Genomic DNA, 20,750 nt, shown 5'->3' with positions numbered 1-20,750 from the left:
CCGAGAAGCGCCTAAAGAAATGTTCAATACCCTTAGTCATCAGGAAAATGTAGATTAAAAAAAACCCTGAGATTCCACCTCATACCAGTCAGAATGACTAAGATCTAAAACTCAGGTGACAGCAGATGCTGGCTAGGATGTGGAGAAAGAGGAACACTCCTCTGTTATTGGTGGGATTGTCAACTGGTACAACCACTCTAGAAATCAGTCTGGCAGTTCCTCAGAAAATTGGTCATAGTACTACCTGAAGACCCGGTTATACCACTCCTGGTCATATACCTAAAAGATACTCCAAAATGGATACAGAAAATGTGGTACATCTACACAATGGAATATTACTCAGCTATCAAAAACAACAACTTTATGAAATTCGTAGGCAAATGGTTGGAACTGGAAAACATCATCCTGAGTGAGCTAACCTAATCACAGAAAGACATACATGGTATGCACTCATTGATAAGTGGCTATTAGCCCAAATGCTCGAATTACCCTAGATGCCTAGAACAAATGAAACTCAAGACGGATGATCAAAATGTGAATGCTTCACTCCTTCTTTAAAAGGGGAACAAGAATACCCTTGGCAGGGAAGAGAGAGGCAAAGATTAAAACAGAGACTGAAGGAACACCCATTCAGAGTCTGCCCCACATGTGGCCCATACATATATAGCCACCCAATTAGACAAGATGGATGAAGCAAAGAAGTGCAGACAGACAGGAGCCAGATGTAGATCGCTCCTGAGAGACACAGCCAGAATACAGCAAATACAGAGGCGAATGCCAGCAGCAAACCACTGAACTGAGAATAGGACCCCCGTTGAAGGAATCAGAGAAAGAACTGGAAGAGCTTGAAGGGGCTCGAGACCCCATATGTACAACAATGCCAAGCAACCAGAGCTTCCAGGGACTAAGCCACTACCCAAAGACTATACATGGACTGACCCTGGACTCTGACCTCATAGGTAGCAATGCATATCCTAGTAAGAGCACCAGTGGAAGGGGAAGCCCTGGGTCCTGCTAAGACTGAACCCCCAGTGAACTAGACTGGTGGGGGGAGGGCGGCAATGGGGGGAGGGTTGGGAGGGGAACACCCATAAGGAAGGGGAGGGGGGAGGGGATGTTTGCCCGGATACCGGGAAAGGGAATAACACTCGAAATGTATATAAGAAATACTCAAGTTAATAAATAAAAAAAAAAGATGCTCCAACATATAACAAGGACACATGCTCCACTATGTTCATAGCAGCCTTATTTATAATAGCCAGATGCTGGAAACAATCCAGATGTCCCTCAATAGAGGAATGGATTCAGAAAATGTGGTACATCTACACAATGGAGTACTACTCAGCTATTAAAAATGACTTCATGAAATTTGCAGCAAATGGATGGAACTTGAAAATATTATCCTGAGTGAGGTAACCCAGTCACAGGAGAACACACGTGGTATGTACTCACTGATAAGTGGATATTAGGCTAAAAGCTCAAAATACGATACAACTTACAGACCATATGATACCCAAGAAGGAAGACCAAAGTGTGGATACCACAATCCTTCTCAGAAGGGGGAAGAAAATAAACGTGTAAGTAGAGGGAGAGAGGGATCTGGGAGAGAGAGGAGAAGGAGGGAAAAGGGGGGGCTGGTTCAGATATGGTGGGAGATGGGGGAGAAGTACAAAGGCTCAGGAATTTGAAAGGAAAGTAACAGTGGGAGAGAGGGAACTAAGGGTTGCCACTAGAAAGTCCCAGATGCCAGGGACCCAAGAGGTCCCTAGGACCCAACAGGGAGGACATTAGCTGAAATACCCAACAAAAGCAAGATAGAACCTGTAGAGACCATATCCAGTGGATAGGCATGGCCCCTGGTTGAGGGATGGGGCCACCCACCTCAAAAACATTAACCCAGAATTCCTCCTGTCAAGAGGAAGTGCAGGGACAAAGAGTGGAGCAGGGACTGAAGGAAAGGCCATCCAGAGACTGCCCCACCTAGGGATCCATCCCATCTGCTGGCACCAAACCCAGACACGATTGCTGATGCAAAGAGGCACTTACTGACAGGAGCCCAGTATACCTGTCCCCTGAGAAGCTCTGCCAGAGCCTAATCAATACAGATGGAAATGCATGCAGCCAAACATTGGACTAAGCATGGGGACCCCAATGGCGAAGTTAGGGCAAGGACTAAAGGAGATGAAGGGGTTTGCAACCCCATAGAAAGAACAATATCAACAACCAGACCCCTCAAAGCTTCCAGGGAGTAAACTACCAACCAAAGAGCACACATGGAAGGGACCCACGGCTCCAGCTGCATATGTAGCAGAGAATGGCCTTGTCTGGCATCAATGGGAGTGGAGGCCCTTGGTTCTTTGGAGGCTTGATGACCCAGGATCGGAAAACACTAGGCCACTGAGGCCAGATTGAGTGGTCGGGTAGGGAGGCACCCTTATAGAGGCAGGGGGAGGGGAGAGGAGGTTTATGGAGGGGAAATTGGGAAGGGGAATAACATTTTAAATGTCAATAATTAAAGTAATAAACATGAAAAAAGAACTAAATCTGTCCTGTTCATACATATCTAGATCTTTAATATGTTTTGAGTTCATTTTTGTGTATGAGTAAGATTCTTTTGCACGTATTCCAATAAAATTTATTTTAAAAAACTAAACTGTCCTTTCTCTGTAGAATTGTCTCAGCATCCCGGATGATAACGTAAGACGTAATCCTGGATTTCACATCCATTTTGCTCAGCTCTGTGTCTGTTCTCTGCCCCCATCACATAATGCTATTTAGTGTAGCTTTGTGGAAAGTTTAAAATCAGGAAGTGACTGATTTTAGTTTCTTCTCAAGTCCTCTCTCCCCCTCCCTCTGTTACTTCTTTTCCTTGAAGTTCTCTCTCTCTTGAGTTTCTGTGTGAATTTTAGGATAGGCTTGTTTATTCTACATAAAAGGAACTGGAGTGATTTGGTAGGAATTACACTGACTCTGTATCTCCATTCAAGGGAAATATAATCATCTCAACAATGTAAGTCTTTCAAACCCTGAAAGTAGTCTTTCCATTTTCTTTCTTTCTTTTTTCTTTTCTTTTTTTTTTTTTCAGATTCTGAAGCTTAAAAAAAATAATTAGTACGATAAGGCCATGTGTGTGTGCATGAGCCATGGCATGCATCTGGAAGCCAGCTTTGTGACGTTGATGCTTTCCTTCCACCTTTATGTGAGGATTAGGAACGGATCTTAGGTCACCAGGCTTACTCAGTAAGCATCTATACTCACTAGGCTATCTTGCCATACCACGGCTTTAAACTTTTTATTGGCATATTTGAAATCTTTACATTCTAATAGTTACACATTCTAAGAATTAAAAGACTTTGAACAAAACAAACAAACAAAAACAAAACAAAACAAAACAACAACAACAACAACAACAAAAACAACAACCAAAGGCACTCTGATTATGCTATATGCTGCAGCCTGCAGGACAGACACAGTGGGTGACCTTGGATTTTACTCTAGATCACACCACTTCCCAAATCCAGTTTCTTCCCTCACCACTCAAACCGCTCACCAACAGGAAGTTCTTTCTCTTTCCTGCCAGACCTGCGGAGCGCAGAGGCAAGCAGAGGACTTTGTTGCCAGTCGTTACAGATCCTGTGATGTGAAAGGGAGAGCCCGGTCATTTAAACTTTGTAACCACTTCACATCCTACAAAGCTAAACAGAGTAACCAAGTGAAATCAGAAGGTGCTGCTTGCCGAGAGCTCGCTGTGTGTTGATGGTACTTACCTCACCATCTGCCCGCTCCTGTCTGTTTGCTGGTTTCTCTCTCGAAGGAAGAGATTCTCTGTTACATTTCTGGGATCTTCCGTCTCCACTTACTGAATTTCAGGATGTCAGCCACATCAGGTATTTCAGACAAGGTGGAGGAGGGAATCGAGTGAACTGTGTGAACAATAAAACCTGACCTGTTACTGAATAGTTTGTTTGCTTAGAGCTCTATTTTGAAAAAACAAAACAAAATAAAAACCTACAGAACATTGATGGCAGTATAGTAGTTAAAAAAATACAGAACTCCTGGGCTTAGGGATGGAGCCATTAGGGTACTAGAGGACTAGGAATAACCATTAGATCTGAGGTGCCTGCTAGAGAGGAGTTCCTCAGGAGGTGGAAGGGCAGACAGTACAAAGCTGGAGGTAGAGATAAGACCGGTGTCATGGTAACATAGGCCCCAGCCTGTGTGACCTCAGGTACGAGAGATGGGGAGAGCAAAGTGTTGAAGCAACAGACCTGAGGTACTGATTACAAGAAGTCTGGACCATTGTGAAGAGAGGGCACTGGCAAAGGGGAGGTAGGAGAAGGGCAAAAGCCCAGATGACATTATCTGTTGTTACCTTACATCTTACCTGTTAACTTTAGATTTTGATCTGGGTGTCCTGACCTTTGGTATACCAATGCTTGCTAACCCTGAAAGGACCACCTTTCCCAAGTTAGCCAGTCCCAAGAGATGGTGTCAATGGGCCAGGCACATCTTGTTTAAATGCAAACCAGGCAACTCAGAGTTCTGACCTGATGGAAACCTTGACATAATTATTCACTATCCAGTGGTCTTACTCCTCATGAAAAGACACTATTAAATTAGCAACTGATCCTTGATGAAAGCCTTGTATTAATTCATCCAGGATCTGCTTTTCCTGTCCCACTTTTTTCTTCTGGTGAAATAGTAATACAGACATCTGACCACATATCTCTTATCTCCTGGATACCTTCTAGATATCTCCCTACCTCCTGTTTAACCTTGATGTTCCCCAACGTGGGACCCAGTGGTACAAGTCTTTTCCCTGTGAGATTTATAATTATATCAGACTATCTTCCCAACAGCAGAATGAATGAAGACTCAGCATGCCAGGGATTAACAGTAACAAAGCACGTAGGTTGATTTCAGATCTCTTCAGAATCCACTCGAGGTGGCTTTGAAACGTGCTTCTAGAATGGAAGGTGGTCCTTTCAGGGTCCGCAAGCATTCGATATTCCAAAGGTCAGAACGCCCAGATCGAGATCTAGAGCCAGATCACATGGTCAAGATATTTTGTCAACAAAAGGTCAAACATGCCCATTGCAGAACCTAACTCTCCTGGCTAAGAAAGGGGATGCTTAAAGAGTCACAGTGCACATCTGTCTGCAAAGGACTCCTAAAATCCCCTCTCACCATCAATAAACAAGGTCTCCTGTCCACTTCAGATAAATCTCCTAACAATCCATGGAGAAGGCAGGGTCAAGTTTATTACTGCCCCGAAGTAGTGGTTTCTCTGTGGGTTGGTACCAAGCCCTTGCTTGGTATCAGTAGTGGCCGTCTCTGATCTCTCGACCTCACTGTTACTGAATAATAATAAAACTAGTATTTCAAAGACACAGAGCTGTAGGAAAGAGTGACTGTGGATGCTCCTGAGAGTTAGATTTAGTAGTGTGGAGGCCATCAACACTTTCACAAGTGCATACGAGACACACGTGGAGTCAAGAGGGACTTAGAGGTAAGAATATGCCCGTGGAATGTGGCACAAGGGGAGCCAGAGAGACAGCTCGGTGGTTGAGAGCGTGTGCTGGTCTTGCACGATCTGAGTTCAGTCCCCACTAACCACATTCGGTGGTTCCATCTCGTAAGTGCCTAAACTCTAGCTCCAAAGATCTGATGCCTCTGGCCTCTTCTGTAGGTGCCTAGGCTCATGCGCGCGCATGGGCACGCACACACGATTTAAAAGAATAAAAATAAACCTTAAAAAAAGGAAAGAGAGAGAAAGAGAGAGAGAGAGAGAGAGAGAGAGAGAGAGAGAGAGAGAGAGAGAGAGAGAGAGAAATGGGGCAGTGTCTTCAGGGATGTGTGAATCCGCAGTTCATTGTATCCTTGCTTTTATTTCAGGAAAGGCCACACCACGGAGGTAATATTCAGGGTGGACTGCTCACGGTGTACCTTAGCTGAACCTAACGAAGTCTTCCTTATCAAATGCATAGCTTGGAAAGCTATCACCTCCACCCTCAGTAGCGGGCTTGGCATTTGCCAGTGTTCTCATCTTTAGACCATGACGGGATGACAAGAGACAGAGTTCTAGTGAAGAGACACTCCTGGGCCACTCACCACTGGCTCAGCTTCCCTTTCTTCTCTAGTCAGCCAGGGGACTTTCCTGGAGCACTGCCTTCTTGGAACGCTAAGGGGCAGACTCTGTTCTAAAGGTACTTTCCAGCCTGCAAGTGCTTGTCCTATTAGTCCAGGGAAAGTGCAATCTGTGCAATGGGTAAGAATGCACACTCCAAAGCCAGACATATAACCAATCAAAATCTGAGGTGACAAATTATTATCCTCTAACAGTCAGACAACTTAGAAAAGCTCTGTGCTTTATTTCCTTTTATACTACTACTACTACTACTACTACTACTATAATAATAGTAATAAAAATAATAATAATAATAGCTACCTCATGCCAGAATATTAGGAGCCATCTCATACTTTCCTCTCACCTTCTTGCTTCTGCATCCACCATGCATCTTAGATGGCCCCGTCCTTTCTGCTGTCCACTGGCATCACCTTAATTCCAACTCCCATCGCTTCTCCTTCTACCCTAGCACATCCTCCTCAACATTGGCTCCTCCTCTGTGGCTCCCTCTACACCAGACCTGTTGAAGCAGCGAGCGTCAATCCTGGAATCACTCTTCAATCTTTTCTCTCACCCTGCGTCTGATTCATCAGCTAACCCTATAGGCTCTCCCTTCACAGACACTCAGAACCTAATCGCTTCCTACCACCCCAGAGATCCCATGCCATTCGAGACATTATCATGTCCTGTGGTGATTTCTGCAACTTTCTGATAATAGGATTCCGAGACCCAATCTCATTGACATTCGATGACGAGTAGAGCAGTCAGGGTGATTCTTTTAAAACATAAGTGCTGTTCTTTTCAAGCCAAATTTTCCTTAGGACAGCCTTTAATGTCTTTCCTGCCTTGGCCTCTCTTGCCTCTCAGTCACATACTAACCCATGCCCTTTCCATGAACGGAACCTCATGGTGGTCGTGGAAATCTAATCTCATTTTACTGTGTAAAAAAATTTCTTTTTAGTTTACCTCAATTTCTTTGTACGTTTTTAAAGATTGGTATGGCATTGAATATGTATTGCTCAAAGGCCTTAAGTTCTCCTACATTCAATAAAAGCTTTCTCTAGTTGCTTCACACGGTTCCCTGTATCTTGGGTGTATCCTAGTCACCCCCAATGATCACGTACGGCTCCTTACTGGTCTGTAAAATGGTTATACTTTAGTCTTCTCAACTAGGACCAAAGCTGTTAAAGCTTATTTAGAGTCTCAGAAGTTTGTTAAATGGATAATAAAGGGCTGCTCACCTGTACTACTGTTCACTCAGGAATCTGGCTCCCTGTTGGACCCCTTTTCTTTTAGATAAACAGAAACTTTAGAAAGAACTTCCTGTAAGTTAAGGCCACAATGGGATGAGCTAGTCACAAAGTAGACAATCATCTTCTTAGGACTTACTTGAGACAAAGCCCACCGTGAAGCAAGAGTTTCCACTGGTGGGAAGTGATCCCCATTTGAAGCTTGCAAGGTTGTCAGCACAGGTGTCTTAAGATCCTCGCTCCATTATTAACTTGTCTCAAAAGTCTACGCAATGCAAATATGACCTTTGTCTTCAGAGTTCTTTGTGAGAACCCCCCTTTTTTTTCTGAATGACTATGTCCTCAGAACCTTCATAGTTAGGGAAGCAAAAGTGAAGTGAAGGAAGAATGGACAGTTTTATAGCTAAGCAAGCCGGGTCTGCAGTGTCTGGAGAATCTATAGCGTGATGGAGAATGTATGGGATGATGGAGAGTCTGGGGAATGTATGGAATGATGGTGAGTCAGGGATGTATGATTGATGTACATAGAATGATGAACAGTATGGAGGATGTATGGAATGAATGCACAGCCAAAAATTAATAAACATAATTTCAGAGCATCCACTTCTTCAGCTGCATGAACATTGTGATACACAAACAAGAGAAATGTTCAGATCCATCCTTTTAGTCTTCTTTCTGAAACTCTCATGTGTTTTATAAGTTAGTGAGCTAGCATCTATTCTTGTTGTGTGTCTATTTTATTTTAAATATATGGTTATTAGATGGATACTAGAAACTATCAGGTTCACTAACACAGTAACACCTGCATGTCTTGGTCAAACCTCAAGACATGAGCAGAAGTGCATGTGGCTACTCGGATGATACATTGTAAATGATAAACTATTCTTCCCACTTGCTGTCATTATCACTTCTGAGGAGATAGGCAATCTTAGGTTTAGAAATTGCATGACTTCACATCTGCTCATTAATTTCATCAACCCACTTAAGGGTTCACCTATGAAGTCTCTCTAGTTTCTATCACTTACAGGGCTACCTCCATTGAAGAACCTCCCTGGGCTTTGGAAGCACATCCTTGCACACAGAGTTTCACCTCTAGTGTAGATCCTGACTGTCTTATTTTCAATCAACTTTCTCTTTAGTACAGTTATTAATAATATTATTATCACTACTCTTAAGATCGGATTTTTATGTAGCCCAGGCTGGCCTTGAACTCTTGACTTTCCTTCTTTATTAGTGGAATTCTGGGATTATAGGCATGAGCTGACACGCCTGAATTCCAAGAATTTTAGCTCTTTTTCTCATTATTTGTGCACAAGAAGTACTTAGACCAGCTTATTCCATTGCATTAGGGAGTCGTATCTTTTCATGGAAATCAAGAAAACATCTGAAAGTTGAGAAAAACTTGTCAGAGGCTCAAATGCCATAGTGCAGCTTCTAGGCTGTTGTAGGTCTAGTTTCTTGCCATTTCTATTATGTGACCAAATTATCAATGAAAGAAATTAAGTCTGTGTTATTATAGCAATGCAGAAAAGCTTTCATTCTTTATTTTATTCAAAATACTTACTAAGTGCCAAGCTCTTTCAACAAACTATAAGATACAGCTATCAAGTTTGAGAAATTCTTCTCAGTCCTTGAACCCAGGCCCAGACCCTCTGGAACCATCTGAAGAATCCTAGATTGTTCTTTGGGTAACAATAACCAGCAGAGCTGATCCCGGATGCCTTAGCTACATTTGTGTGTCACCTCATTTTTACTAAGCATGCCAATCTTATCTAATTTGGTTCTTTCAGTCCTCTGAGTGTCTGGCACAGCCTGCAGTGCTTTTGAAACCTAGATTTAATAGAATTTAAACTAGAATTAAGGTGTCTGAATTAGCTACTTATTCTGAGATCAAGTATCTAAGGCTGAAATTGCAGTTAGTAATGTCTGGAAATAATTTGAAATTGGTGCCTTTCAGCAAAGGAATCCAGACTCGGCCCTGAGATTCTGTCACTTCTCATTGTATTGTATCTACGTGGACTCCAGGAATAGCCAGTTATAATAGGGGGTCTTAGAGCCAGTGCCCCGTTCTCATAGGTATATGAATAAATCACAGATATTTAGATAATCTGTGTAGCATATATTATATTATGATAACAACCTATATTATTGAATTTGTATCCATCTCTATCAATGGGATGGGATACTTAAGTTCAAACTGCATCCCAACTTTCCAGCCAATAAACACTGAGCTCCTCCAATCTTACACACTGGCTTTTTTGAGTCTTTATGTCAGACTGAGGAGAACCTGTAGGAGAATTCACTTAGGAAAAGACTCTTGAGAGCTAAAGACACTATAATATAGTTTAAAGGTTGAAAATTCCACTCAAGAGTGCTGGAGAGCCAGCTCCATGTGGACTGACTACAGATATGGAGACTTTCTGGGGCTGGGGTACTTAGAGTGGCTTTTATAGCTCTGAGAACTTTGACCTGAAAGTTCTTTGAGTGGGCACCTGGGAGGCTCAGATAAAAAGCTTCAGAAATGCGAAGGCATGGAAAAGCTGAGGGGGGGCACCCAACAGACAAAGTGGTTTCTGAAATTCAAAGCCAAACAACAATGCTGAGTTTCAGGCAGAGGGATAATGTGGTTAGAGTGCCCTTCCCCCCAAAACAGTTAAAATGCTGAAAGAGCATGAAAAGAGTGTGAAGTGTGTGTGTGTGTGTGTGTGTGTGTGTGTGTGTGTGTGTGTGTGTGTGTATGTGTATGTGTGTGTGTGTGATTGAAGTTAGGGGATCTTCTAGACGTTTGATCATGAATCTCTGTTTAGAGTCAGAAAAGGGAAGCAAGAGAGAGAAAGGAGAAACTGTAAGACCATTCACAGGACAGTTGAAGAAACAATTGGCAACTGATCAACCATACAGGTGAGAAAAAGAGAAGCAGGAAGGATGACTGAGGTCTCAAGGCTAGAAGACGTTAGGGCTAGACAAAGAAGTCAGTTCCAACATGGAAATGTTAGCTAATATTGGGGACTGAAGAAACTGTCTTAGTAAAAGAACACAAAGGAACTGTCTTGTAAGGCTAATCATCTCTGAAGCAGTGTACCTCAGTTTGTGGCACTTCCGTAGTAGCTGGGGACATTTCCACCATCTTCTTTTCAAATTAACATCAAACTTCCCCTTCTATATTCCATTTTATTTCTGGTGGTCTGCCTACCATTTTACTGAAAAATTAAAACAGTAGTACAGCAGCATTCAGTGAGCTTCTATACTCATAGCTGATGTATTAGTCAAGGTTCTCTAGAGTAATTGAACTTATAAATCTATCTCTCTCTCTCTCCCTCTCTCTCCCTCTATCTCTCTGTATATATATATATATATATATATATATATACAAATATATATATACACATACATATGTGTGTGTGTGTGTGAGAGAGAGAGAGAGAGGGGGGAGAGAGAGAGAGAGAGAGAGAGAGAGAGAGAGAGAGAGAGAGATTTATTATAATGGCGCACAGGCTGTGGTCCAGCTAATCCAACACTGTCTGGCTAAGAATGGAACGTCTCTGTGAATCTTGTCACAGGCTGCTTGACTTGGCTGGTTTCCAGTACACCTTGGAATCCTGAGGAAGTAAGCCCTAACACCAGTGAAGAATTACAATTGCTAGCAAGTCGAGAGCAAACTATCATAAAGCAAAACTTCCTTCTTCCATGTTCTTATATGGGTTTCCAGCAGAGGTGAGAGCAAGAAGGCAGAGAGTAAAAGCTCCCTTCTTCATGTCCGTGTGTAGGCTTCTAACAGAAGGCATGGCCCAGTTTTGATCTGAATTAAAGATCTGGATTAAAGGTGTCCCTTCCTACCTCAAAGATCTGGATTAGAAGTAGATCTTCCCACTTCAAAGTAAGCAGAAGTCCCTCCATTTTAGGGTTCTAATTAACTCCCAATGGAGTCAAGTTGACGAACAGGAATAGCTACCACAGTCATGCACTGCACAATGCACTCAGGACTCACAATCTGCAGGCAGGCATTCCAAGTCAGTGTAGAGGCTTGCAGATGGAGACAGCAGAGGAGGCGCCCGGAAGCATCAGACACAGAAGAGAGCTATCGATGGCAAGAGCTCAGGCTACAAAGGTAATAGAGCAGGTTCTCATTGCAAGAGCAATGTCCATCACTCATGGGACCGCATGCTTGGAAGAGGGAGAAGATGGAGCCGGAGGATCAGGGAGTTTGCTGTGCGACTATTTCCTAGGAATGTCTGGATTTACACCCATAAAGTCTCAGCAACATGACTACCAAAAAGCGAACTGAAGGAGGACAATAACAAAACACACGCCAAAGGGGAAAGGAGGAAGCCGTCAAGGCTTCCGCCCTACACAATGAACTTCAGGCACCTAAGGAGTGCCGAGACGCTCTGCAGGGAAGAGCGTGCCATCGCTTATCCAACACCAAAATGGCCCGCTCTGAAATCATACACATGAGTAAAATTACACAATCGGAGCAGGTTGTATTCAGAAATGTATGAAACAATAGCTAATGAAAAAAAAAAGTCCCTGAATTTGAAAGAGCGAGGAAGAAGACATGAAGGATTGTGGGAAAAGAATGGGGGCGGGGATGATGTAATTATTATAACTTTAACGTTAAAGAAATGAAGAAAAAGAAAAATGTTTAGATCCACGGAATAGCATCGTTTAAACGTTGTTTCTTTCTCTAATAGTGTACTCTGACAGCCTTGCTTTGTAAACACAGGCCAGATGGGAATATTGGCTGCTGTCCAAAAGGATAAGCACTCACAGATGTCAGGTGTAGGAAAATAGTTTCTCAAAGTTTTAAACTGTTAACTTCAAAACTCTGAGGGAGGCAATGTCAAGAATGTTTTTTTTTTTGGGGGGGGGGGGCTGTTGAGATGGTTGGTGGTAAAGGCCAAGGCCTTCTAAGCCTGAGTTCCATTCTTACAATGCACAGGCAGAAAGACAGGACCAATTCCACAAAGTTGTCCTTTGATGTCAACACATGTGCTATGACACACACTACCACTACGGTACAATGTTCATAAAAAAAAATTTAACCCCAAAACAAGAACAGTTTTCTCTACAGTGCAGAAAGTTCTTTACCTCATAAAGAGGTTCACCCAGAATAAAAACCACTGGGAAACCCTGGTATTTGGAAGGTAGAAAAGAATTGCACTGTAAGCACAATTCCTCAGACAGAATGTGATTTTAAAAAGTGTGCCCACCATTCCCCCACCATGGCACACTCACCCGTCTCTACAGCACAAACCCAGAAGGTAAGAGAAGTTCTCACTGTACTCGGTACCCACATCAGGACTCAACACAACTCGTCAGACAAAGACACAGAGAAAAGGCTACACATAGTCACTCTTTGTATCAGGTTCCTCAGAAGCCAATTACACCACCAACCAAACCTGTCCACAACAGGAGCAGCCAGTGCATCCCCTCTGGTTGGAAGACAGGGGGGCGCCACAAAGGTATGCCCACATTTGACATTAGGATATAACCAACAAGGGGGAACAAAAGATGTGGTTGCGATCCTTGAAGCTGTCTTCTCGTTCAAAAGAAAAAGAGGGGGTGCAGGGTGTAATTCAAACCAGAATGGTTTCTGAGGAACTGGCCGATGCTGCCTGGAAGCAAGTTTTGGTTTTGCTTTCAACAGTTCTGCTTTATCTGCAGCCTCTCTCAAGCCACACGCCTGCCAGGCACCCTGGCATCACTGACCTTGTCGGTTACCCTTTAGCTGTACCCCTGGTCCCCACAGCAGGCTGGCTAGCGGGCCTAGCCACATCACGAGCTCCGGGTCTGGCTGAGAGGCCTCGCTTCGTTGGATAAGGTGGAAAAGCCATTGAGGGGGCTTCTCAGCCTTAACTTCGGGTCCCCATATTCACAAGCACAAGTGCATCCACACGAAGGTGTGCTCACCTGCATGTATGCACACACACACACAGAGAGAGAGAGAGAGAGAGAGAGAGAGAGAGAGAGAGAGACAGAATAAATAAAACAAGAACACTTCCAACCTCTCCACAGCACCCCACCAGGTAGCCACTTGGCAATACTGGCCATCTCCTGCTTTGTACAGCCCCACCCCCATCTTCACATAGCCCTGTCCCTTGTCTTTGTATCTCTGTCCCTTTCCCGTCTCTGTAAAGGCATCAGCCATTGGATTAGTGTCCACCCTAAATTCCTAATTTCAAGGAAACTCAGAAGTATGGCATATGACCTGGGTTGGGGATGAGAAGGCGAGGGGTGGGCATTGATCCTCTACAGCATCTAGGTGGGTTTGACCTGAGGTGGGGCACTAATTCCCTACCTTGTCTTAGCTCATTTTCACATCTAATCTAGAAATCCTCGAGCTGAATGGCTGAAGTACAGCACACGACACAGCACTGCTTTCTTAGCTGCATGGCTAGATTTGAACTCAGGCCCATGAAGCCCCACCGTTACACGAAGCTGAGCAGGGCAAGATTCAAACAAGGTCATGAAAATAAAGCCTAAGGTAAGTGCAGATGTGGAGGGCAAGACTTCTCCTTGCACCCTGGTTGGGGAGGGGGTGGTGGGGGGTGTCAGGGATTTAAGTCTGCACACTCAGACAGCTCTTGGCTTTTCCTGCTCTCTGCTTTTTGCTTCCCTGATTCTCTGACCCCTGGTTTGCAGGGCCCTTCTTTCTTACTTGTTGGCATGCTTTAAACATGTTAAAAAAAAAAACTGTTATTTTACTCTCTCCCTCGAGCAAAAAGGAATGATTCCAGAAAGGAGTGTCTGCCTCAACTACAAAAAAAATGTTAGAGGGGCAGCTGCAGAAGCCTCCACAGAGAGTGTCTAGGGGTGGGAACATGGAGGTGGCTTTGTGGTTGGTATGCAGTTGCTCTTTTTTTATATTGTGTTTTCTGCCTGCTGTGAACCCACACTACTCATTTAAATATATAGAAGTAACTTTAAAAAAAAAAAAAAGAGTGGGGTTGGGGATTTAGCTCAGTGGTAGAGCGCTTGCCTAGCTCCGAAAAGAAAAAAGAAAAGAAAAGAATGATGGAGATTATGGTTAGATACCAAACAAAACCAAGAAAACATTTTAAGAGCTTACCAAAGGACTCCTGTGTCTTTAATTATTTATTAAAGTACACATAACTGTGAAAACTCTTCAATTAGAAACACTCATAAGCTCTTTTCTTTGTTCCCAAAGGTCTCTGACAAGGAGAGACAGAGACAGAGACAAAGAGACAGATACAGTCATAGACACAGAGAGACAGAGACAGAGAGGCAGGGAGACAAACAGAGAGACAGAGAGGAGAGTAGACCCTTCCCACATGGGTATGCATTCACTTGGTAATGGAAAACAACAAACTAGGTCAGAAAACACACCATTATAATATGCATAATAGTGACCTCATTAGTGTACAAAGCTACCAGGGCTTCCACAATGTACAGAGAAAAGCTGAAGACCGATTATATTGTTTGTCAGGTTAATGCAGAGAGAGGCTATGTCACGCCCATTTCTGTCCTTCCCTAAGACATTTCATTGTAAACGCGCTGTTGCAAAAATGCTGTACAGTGTATGGAACTTGGTGCCACCAACAAACAAAACAGGACACACTGTGAAATGTTTATGTCAGCCACCCAGAACGGTATTCGTCATACAGCAGGTGCTAAGTCAACTGGGGCTATCCCAGCTCATGTAGATCTGAAACAATCTGCCTACTCTGATGGGCCTGGCTTTGGAGACACAACCAACGGGCAGGAGCTGGGCAAGCCATGAGACCTGTGAGGACCCAGCAGTTGCTCTAGGACCCCAAGTCCATAACCAAGATTCAGGTGTGGGTTCATCTGGAACCTGATAAAATGGAGCAATAGCTAGCCTCCTCTGGAGCATGGGGACTTGTGCATAGAAAGAAGGACATACGCAGCTGGGCACAGGGAAAAGACAGAGGTTCACACCTAGAAATCTGCCTGAAATCTGGCCTCTTGTATTACAGCCCAGGAACTGTAGGCCAGTCTGTTTCTGAATACACAGTGGCTTGGAATTCCATCAGATCTCCACTGAAGGAGGCCTGATCTTGAGGTGAGGATGAGGGAGGGTAGACTGAAGCTCTGTCCAACGCAGCTGAGATGTTCATTTCAGGACCAAAAGAGGTTTGGCTCATTCACAGACAAGAGCTCTAAAAGTAAAAAAAAAAAATGTGGTGCTTCATGAGGCGCTTATGAAGTGCTTCCTGCTCCAACTTCACCCCCTCTGCACGGTGAACAGAGAATAACTAAGGTGCTATGTTGATGTAAAATCATAAAAAAGGTCTTTTACCTCCACTGGATCTGGCACCACAATGCCCAAAGATACCTGGTAGATATCTTGCCAGTAACACACATCTCAAATCCGCGGAGGCCCCGTGTCTCTACCCGCCACACACACTCTTAAACTTAAATCGCCACACGAAAGAACACACAACACAATAACCTCTGATCCAGTTGATAAGATATAATTGCCCACCTAAAAATACAAAGCCCTGTACACATCCATCCCTTAAGAATATTCATGACAACCTGTAGATGTGCAGGGAGGAATCTTAACGTCAGCCTCCATGTTCTCTCAGTGGCTTCTCCTCCAGTCTCCCTTTCCTTCTGTTCCAGCCTCCTCCTCTTCCCTCAAACTTTTCTCCCGCCCATCCTTCCTTCTCATCCAATGACAGGCCTCGTTCTATCTTGTACCTGCCTTCACCTCTATGACAATCCTACAGTGCTGGCTCCTGGCTAAAAGATAAATGACTGAATTCCAAAGTGTCAAATTTAAGTCAGACCTGCCTCCCCCAGAAAGCCTCTTCAGAGCAGGGAGTCAGAGGTCAAGCAGGAAGTTAGGGGGTAATGAAACTTGTCTCCTAGACTGAAACAATGAAAAATAGAGGAGGGGACTCATGTGACAGATAGAAGTTTCTAGGAACCTGGAGAAGACATGTGCCACCCTCTTCCCCCCTCTTTCTGGACAGAAGAAAGGAGTGCTGGATGCTGGGTGCTAGGTGTTGGATGCTGGGTGCTGGGTGCTGGGTGCTAGATGCTGGGTGCCAGGTGCTGGATGCTGGGTGCTGGGTGCTGGGTGCTGGATGTATTGATGGTACATTACAAAGGTTTGGTGCCTGACATTTCTAAAGGTGGGAGGTTTACCATCCTGCCCATGCCTGTAAAGGGAGATGGGGATGTTCATGGGAATGAAAGAACTGGGAACACCTTTGCTCCCAGGCCTGGATCACGGGACACCTGTGGCATAGGAAGACAGGACTCGAAGGCCACTGATTGCAGTTGGAACCAGGGTAAGGTGGCCATGTCTGTTTCCTGCTCGGAGGTAGAACAGCTAGAAGCTTGGCTTGCTTTGGGAAGAGGCATGAGTTGAGAAGATACAGGATTGGAATTTTAAATGGAACTAACTCTGTCAGTTCCTCAAACCGTAGCACAGGGTTCCAGTATGACCTGGGACTCTACGTGTGGCAATGTATTCATGACAAGAGAAGTGAAAACATAGGTTCACAGTCTACGTCAGTGTTCATAAAGGCATTATTCACCATGGTCCAAAGTGGAAACAACCTAAATACCCAGAAACAGTACCAGTACTAAACATCAGTACCAAAAAGTACTAAACATGGTGCTCCACACAGTGGAATACGGTCAAGTCTTCGAAACAGATGCCACCCCGGCATATGATGTGAAACGACACAGTGAGATACCAATGAGCATTCTACGGCAAAGAAGCCAGGCGCCAGACTGTTTTACATAACCCCATATCCATGAAGTATCCAGAGTAGACAAACTCACACGGAGACAGAGGATCGTGAACCACAGCTTAATACAGGGAAGCATCAGGGAAGGCAGTTAAAAGGTGTGTGGCTTCATTTTTTGGATGAAAATCTTTGCAATGTGGTTGTCATCCAGGTTCCACTGTGTGGAACAGTAAAAGCACTTTCGTGAGTGAACTGGGGCTTGTGTGAATTCTATCCCAAGAGCTGCTAGAGCACGTGAGACTAGGTCAAAACATAGCAAGCGGCCTGGAGGCGAAAGGCTCAGGCTGGGGTGTGGTGATGGTCTCTACCCAACAGGTTAGGAGAGTGTGACAGATTAGTGGCAGTTTAAAGAAAATATTTCAGTGAATCAAGTTATCCTAAATTTCTGATTGTGTGAGAAGGGCCTGGAAGCAGCAGCCCCTGCACTCATAATGAGTCTCTCTCTCTCTCTCTCTCTCTCTCTCTCTCTCTCTCTCTCTCTTTCTGTCTTTCTCTCTCTCTGTCTCTGTCTCTCTGTCTCTCTCTGTCTCTCTGTCTCTGTCTCTCTGTCTCTCTGTCTCTGTCTCTCCCCCCCTTCTTCCCTTCCCCCCTCCCCTTTATCCATCTCTAGTTGAAAGACTGAAGTAGCAGCAGATGAGAAAGACTGCTCTGGCTACAGCCTGATCCTGGCCCCATCCCTTCCACACTGTGGGCTATGGTCACAGCTTCAGCTTTGTGTGAATGTTTATGTGTATCTATGACCTTTTTCATCAAGTAGGTCTGGGTTAGATGAGACACGGGTGAAAAAGCCTTCACCTTCCAGCTCCAGGCTGAGTTAGGCTGGTCTTGGGATCAGCAGGAAGAAAAGACTTCAGGAATGAGAGAATCTAGTGAAGCCCCCAGCTCTCCCGTGGATGTAGGCGGCAGACTTAATAACAGGCCTGTTCTTCAAAGCTACAGGAACTCACAAGGAGGGAGCAGGATGGAAATTAGTGTGGACAGCTCCAGACAGAAGCCAGTCTTCACCTCTCTCTAGTTGTGTGGCCTGACTGCTTTGTGCTTTGTGAATTATAGCCTATATTGAACATAGAACACCTAGAAGTTCTACACTTGAGTATCTAGCATAAAATAGGGCCTAAAGGCCCCTCCAGTTTAAGGGACATGTTAAAAATTAGCAACTTCAGAACCAAGCTAGCAAAAAAATGAGGCCTTTGACTGAAGAAGGTAATGTTTGAGAAGATTGCTAAATACATGGGAGAGAATCTACAACTCCTGGTGGACAGACCGGACGGCACCTAGTGTTTCCGGCTGCACAACAGCCGAGTGTACTATGTGGGTGAGACAACCCTGCAGCTGGCCACCAATGTCTCCAGAGATAAGCTAGTGCCCCTGGGGACGTGTTTTGGAAAGTTTACTAAGACCCACACGGTCCGGATGCACATTACAGCTCTGGATTACCTTGTGCCCTATGCCAAGTATAAAGTGTGGATAAAGCCTGGAGCATAGCAGTCCTTCTTGTATGGAAACCATGTGTTGAAATCCAGTCTGGGGGGAATCACTGAAAACACATCTCAGTACCAGGGAGTAGTGGTTTATTCCACAGCAGACGTTCCTTTGGGGTTTAGGGTACAGCAAAGTCTACCCAAGACTGCAGAAAAGAGGACCCCATGGCAATTGTGGAATTGTGGTGTTCCATCAAGCAGATATTGGCGAGTGCATGCGCCATGATGGAGACATTGACTTAGGATAGTCATGCCAAGAACATTTTTGCTCTGTGAGAGGACATAGCTTTGTTTCCTGTGTACCGGCCATCATGTTAAATCTGGATAACACTGAGACATGCAACTGGGATTCTTATCAATCCCAGTGGCTCAAAAATGGAGTTTCTGGCCCTCTAGAGTCAAATGTAAGTGGATCACAAGGATAAGGCCAGCTCAGGCTACTTGGCAAGTTCAAGGCTAGCCTGGGCTAGCCTTGTCTCAAAAATCTAAAACACACCAACCAGAACCTGTGGAGTGTTTGTGTGAGCAAATACAGTGTTTCTATTTTGTATCTGCATCGTCTTTGTTTGAATCAGAAGACTTGTTCTGAGTGACTGTTCCAAAGTTACTTCACCAAAGACAGGATAATCTTACTGTTATCTGTGATAACACCTTTCCAGGCTCAAGATAGCACGGTGGACTTTCTACTGTTTATTAATATTAAAGGTGGAAACAGCCATATAAGGATAATAGGCCATGCCTGTGTTTTTACATATGGAGTTTAATTAATTTTAATGTTTTGTTTTTTTTTTTTAAATCAGCAACTTCTTGGCATCAGACTTCTGAGCCAGGTAAGTAGAAAACAGAAAAAAATTAAAATCCTGTGAGTTAATTCACAAATGCTACTTCAACTGCTGTTCCACAATCGCAAGGCTCCTTTACTCAACAGGGGAAGCTCGCTGAGTGTTCTTCTCCACAGAGTGGGGATACAGGCGTTCACGAGGCATGTGTCAGCCTCAAGGGCTTATTATGCCCAATGGGACAATGACAAATGAACAGAGTTGCCACAGGGTGGTGAGGGACAGGGATGCTTATCTTCCAGCCTGCTGGGACAACTGGCCTACCCAGAGACCCTGGAGTCTGTGTCTCTCAGTGTGGTGATGGGCTCAGCTTGGGTTTCAGAACCCTGGCTAAGGGCAGCCAGGGAATGAAGAACGGATACACAGACTTACACGTACAGTGAAGCAGGGATCGGGTGGGTCCTCTAATCCACCACTATGGCCGCTGCCTGGAAGGTGAGGCACCGTTATGGCACACAGCACAGGGGGAGGGGCTAGCTAGTCTGGTAGAGGGTCTCTGTAGATGAGCAGCCTCAGGCTGTAACCATCTAGGAGGAAGAGGCTGCAGACGCTCATCATTGCACTCGTTTCTGAACTCCTGAGGAAAGCCAAGCCCGTTTCCTATGGGCCGACTGGTCTTGGAGTCCTTGACGAGCTAAGTCCATGTTGAAGTCCACGTTCTCTCAGGACTTCCCTCACATAGGGCTCCCTCTTCCCCCGACATCTTGGCCTGGAACAAGGTATTAGTGGAGACAGTCGGGGACTGAAGTGGCACCCCATGACTCACTACCAGGAGGTATCTATAGCAACCAACATTCCGAATGGAGCGCCTGAAACCCTGCTAACGAAGGAGGAAACACAACTGGGAGGAGCTGAGGGAACAGGAGGCCCACAGGATCCCCCAGGACCCCCAGGATGGTCAGTTTGAATCCACAGCCTTCTCTTCTGCCTTCTCCTCACCCCGTGCCCTAGCTCCTGCTCAGCTCTCAGTCTCTTCCATGCCCGGGGCAGCAGAACAATTGAATTGATGCTGCTGCAAGCCGAAGACACAGCCTTGTGGCCGTTGCCCCGGAAGCAGGCCTTTGACCAGATGGAGCTCTGTTCCACCCCTTATCACCCAGAGATGTTAGACCGATGACTTCCCTAAGTGCCCATTTTATCATCGGTCAACGAGGACCATAAAAGACTTGCCTCCTGGAGCTACTGTAACGTGAGTTGATCCCGGAAGGATCCTCAGACAGGGGTTGGCTGGCACCTGAGAAGTACTCTATGCGCTTTCAGTCTTGTGGGGCAACCAACCCAGATCACATCTCTCAAATAGGAGTGAC

At 44.8% G+C, this 20,750-nt stretch overlaps 1 protein-coding gene, 1 long non-coding RNA gene and 1 pseudogene across 2 annotated transcripts in view; 1 reads left to right on the top strand and 2 right to left on the bottom strand.

Moving 5' to 3' along the window:
• The window catches only part of Pdcd1lg2 (programmed cell death 1 ligand 2), a 64,994-nt gene extending 52,099 nt beyond the window's left edge, over positions 1-12,895 (bottom strand). Inside the window, 1 exon segment of the mRNA NM_001107582.3 lies at positions 12,672-12,895. The gene's annotated coding sequence lies outside the window, so the exon portion shown is untranslated.
• On the bottom strand, positions 3,278-5,832 carry LOC134485219 (uncharacterized). The gene is made up of 2 exons (XR_010063227.1): positions 3,768-5,832; positions 3,278-3,633 (listed from the first exon to the last, which is right to left on the bottom strand). It is a non-coding gene; the product is annotated as an uncharacterized LOC134485219 (long non-coding RNA).
• A 5,434-nt stretch (positions 12,896-18,329) lies between the features above and the next one.
• On the top strand, positions 18,330-18,852 carry Nip7-ps2 (nucleolar pre-rRNA processing protein NIP7, pseudogene 2; annotated as a pseudogene).
• Positions 18,853-20,750: the final 1,898 nt, after the last annotated feature.

This window comes from Rattus norvegicus, chromosome 1, assembly GCF_036323735.1.
Source record: "Rattus norvegicus strain BN/NHsdMcwi chromosome 1, GRCr8, whole genome shotgun sequence".
NCBI classification, from domain to species: Eukaryota; Metazoa; Chordata; class Mammalia; order Rodentia; family Muridae; genus Rattus; species Rattus norvegicus.
The sequence above is the reverse complement of the archived record's forward strand: the minus strand, read 5'-3'. Positions and strand labels throughout refer to the sequence as shown.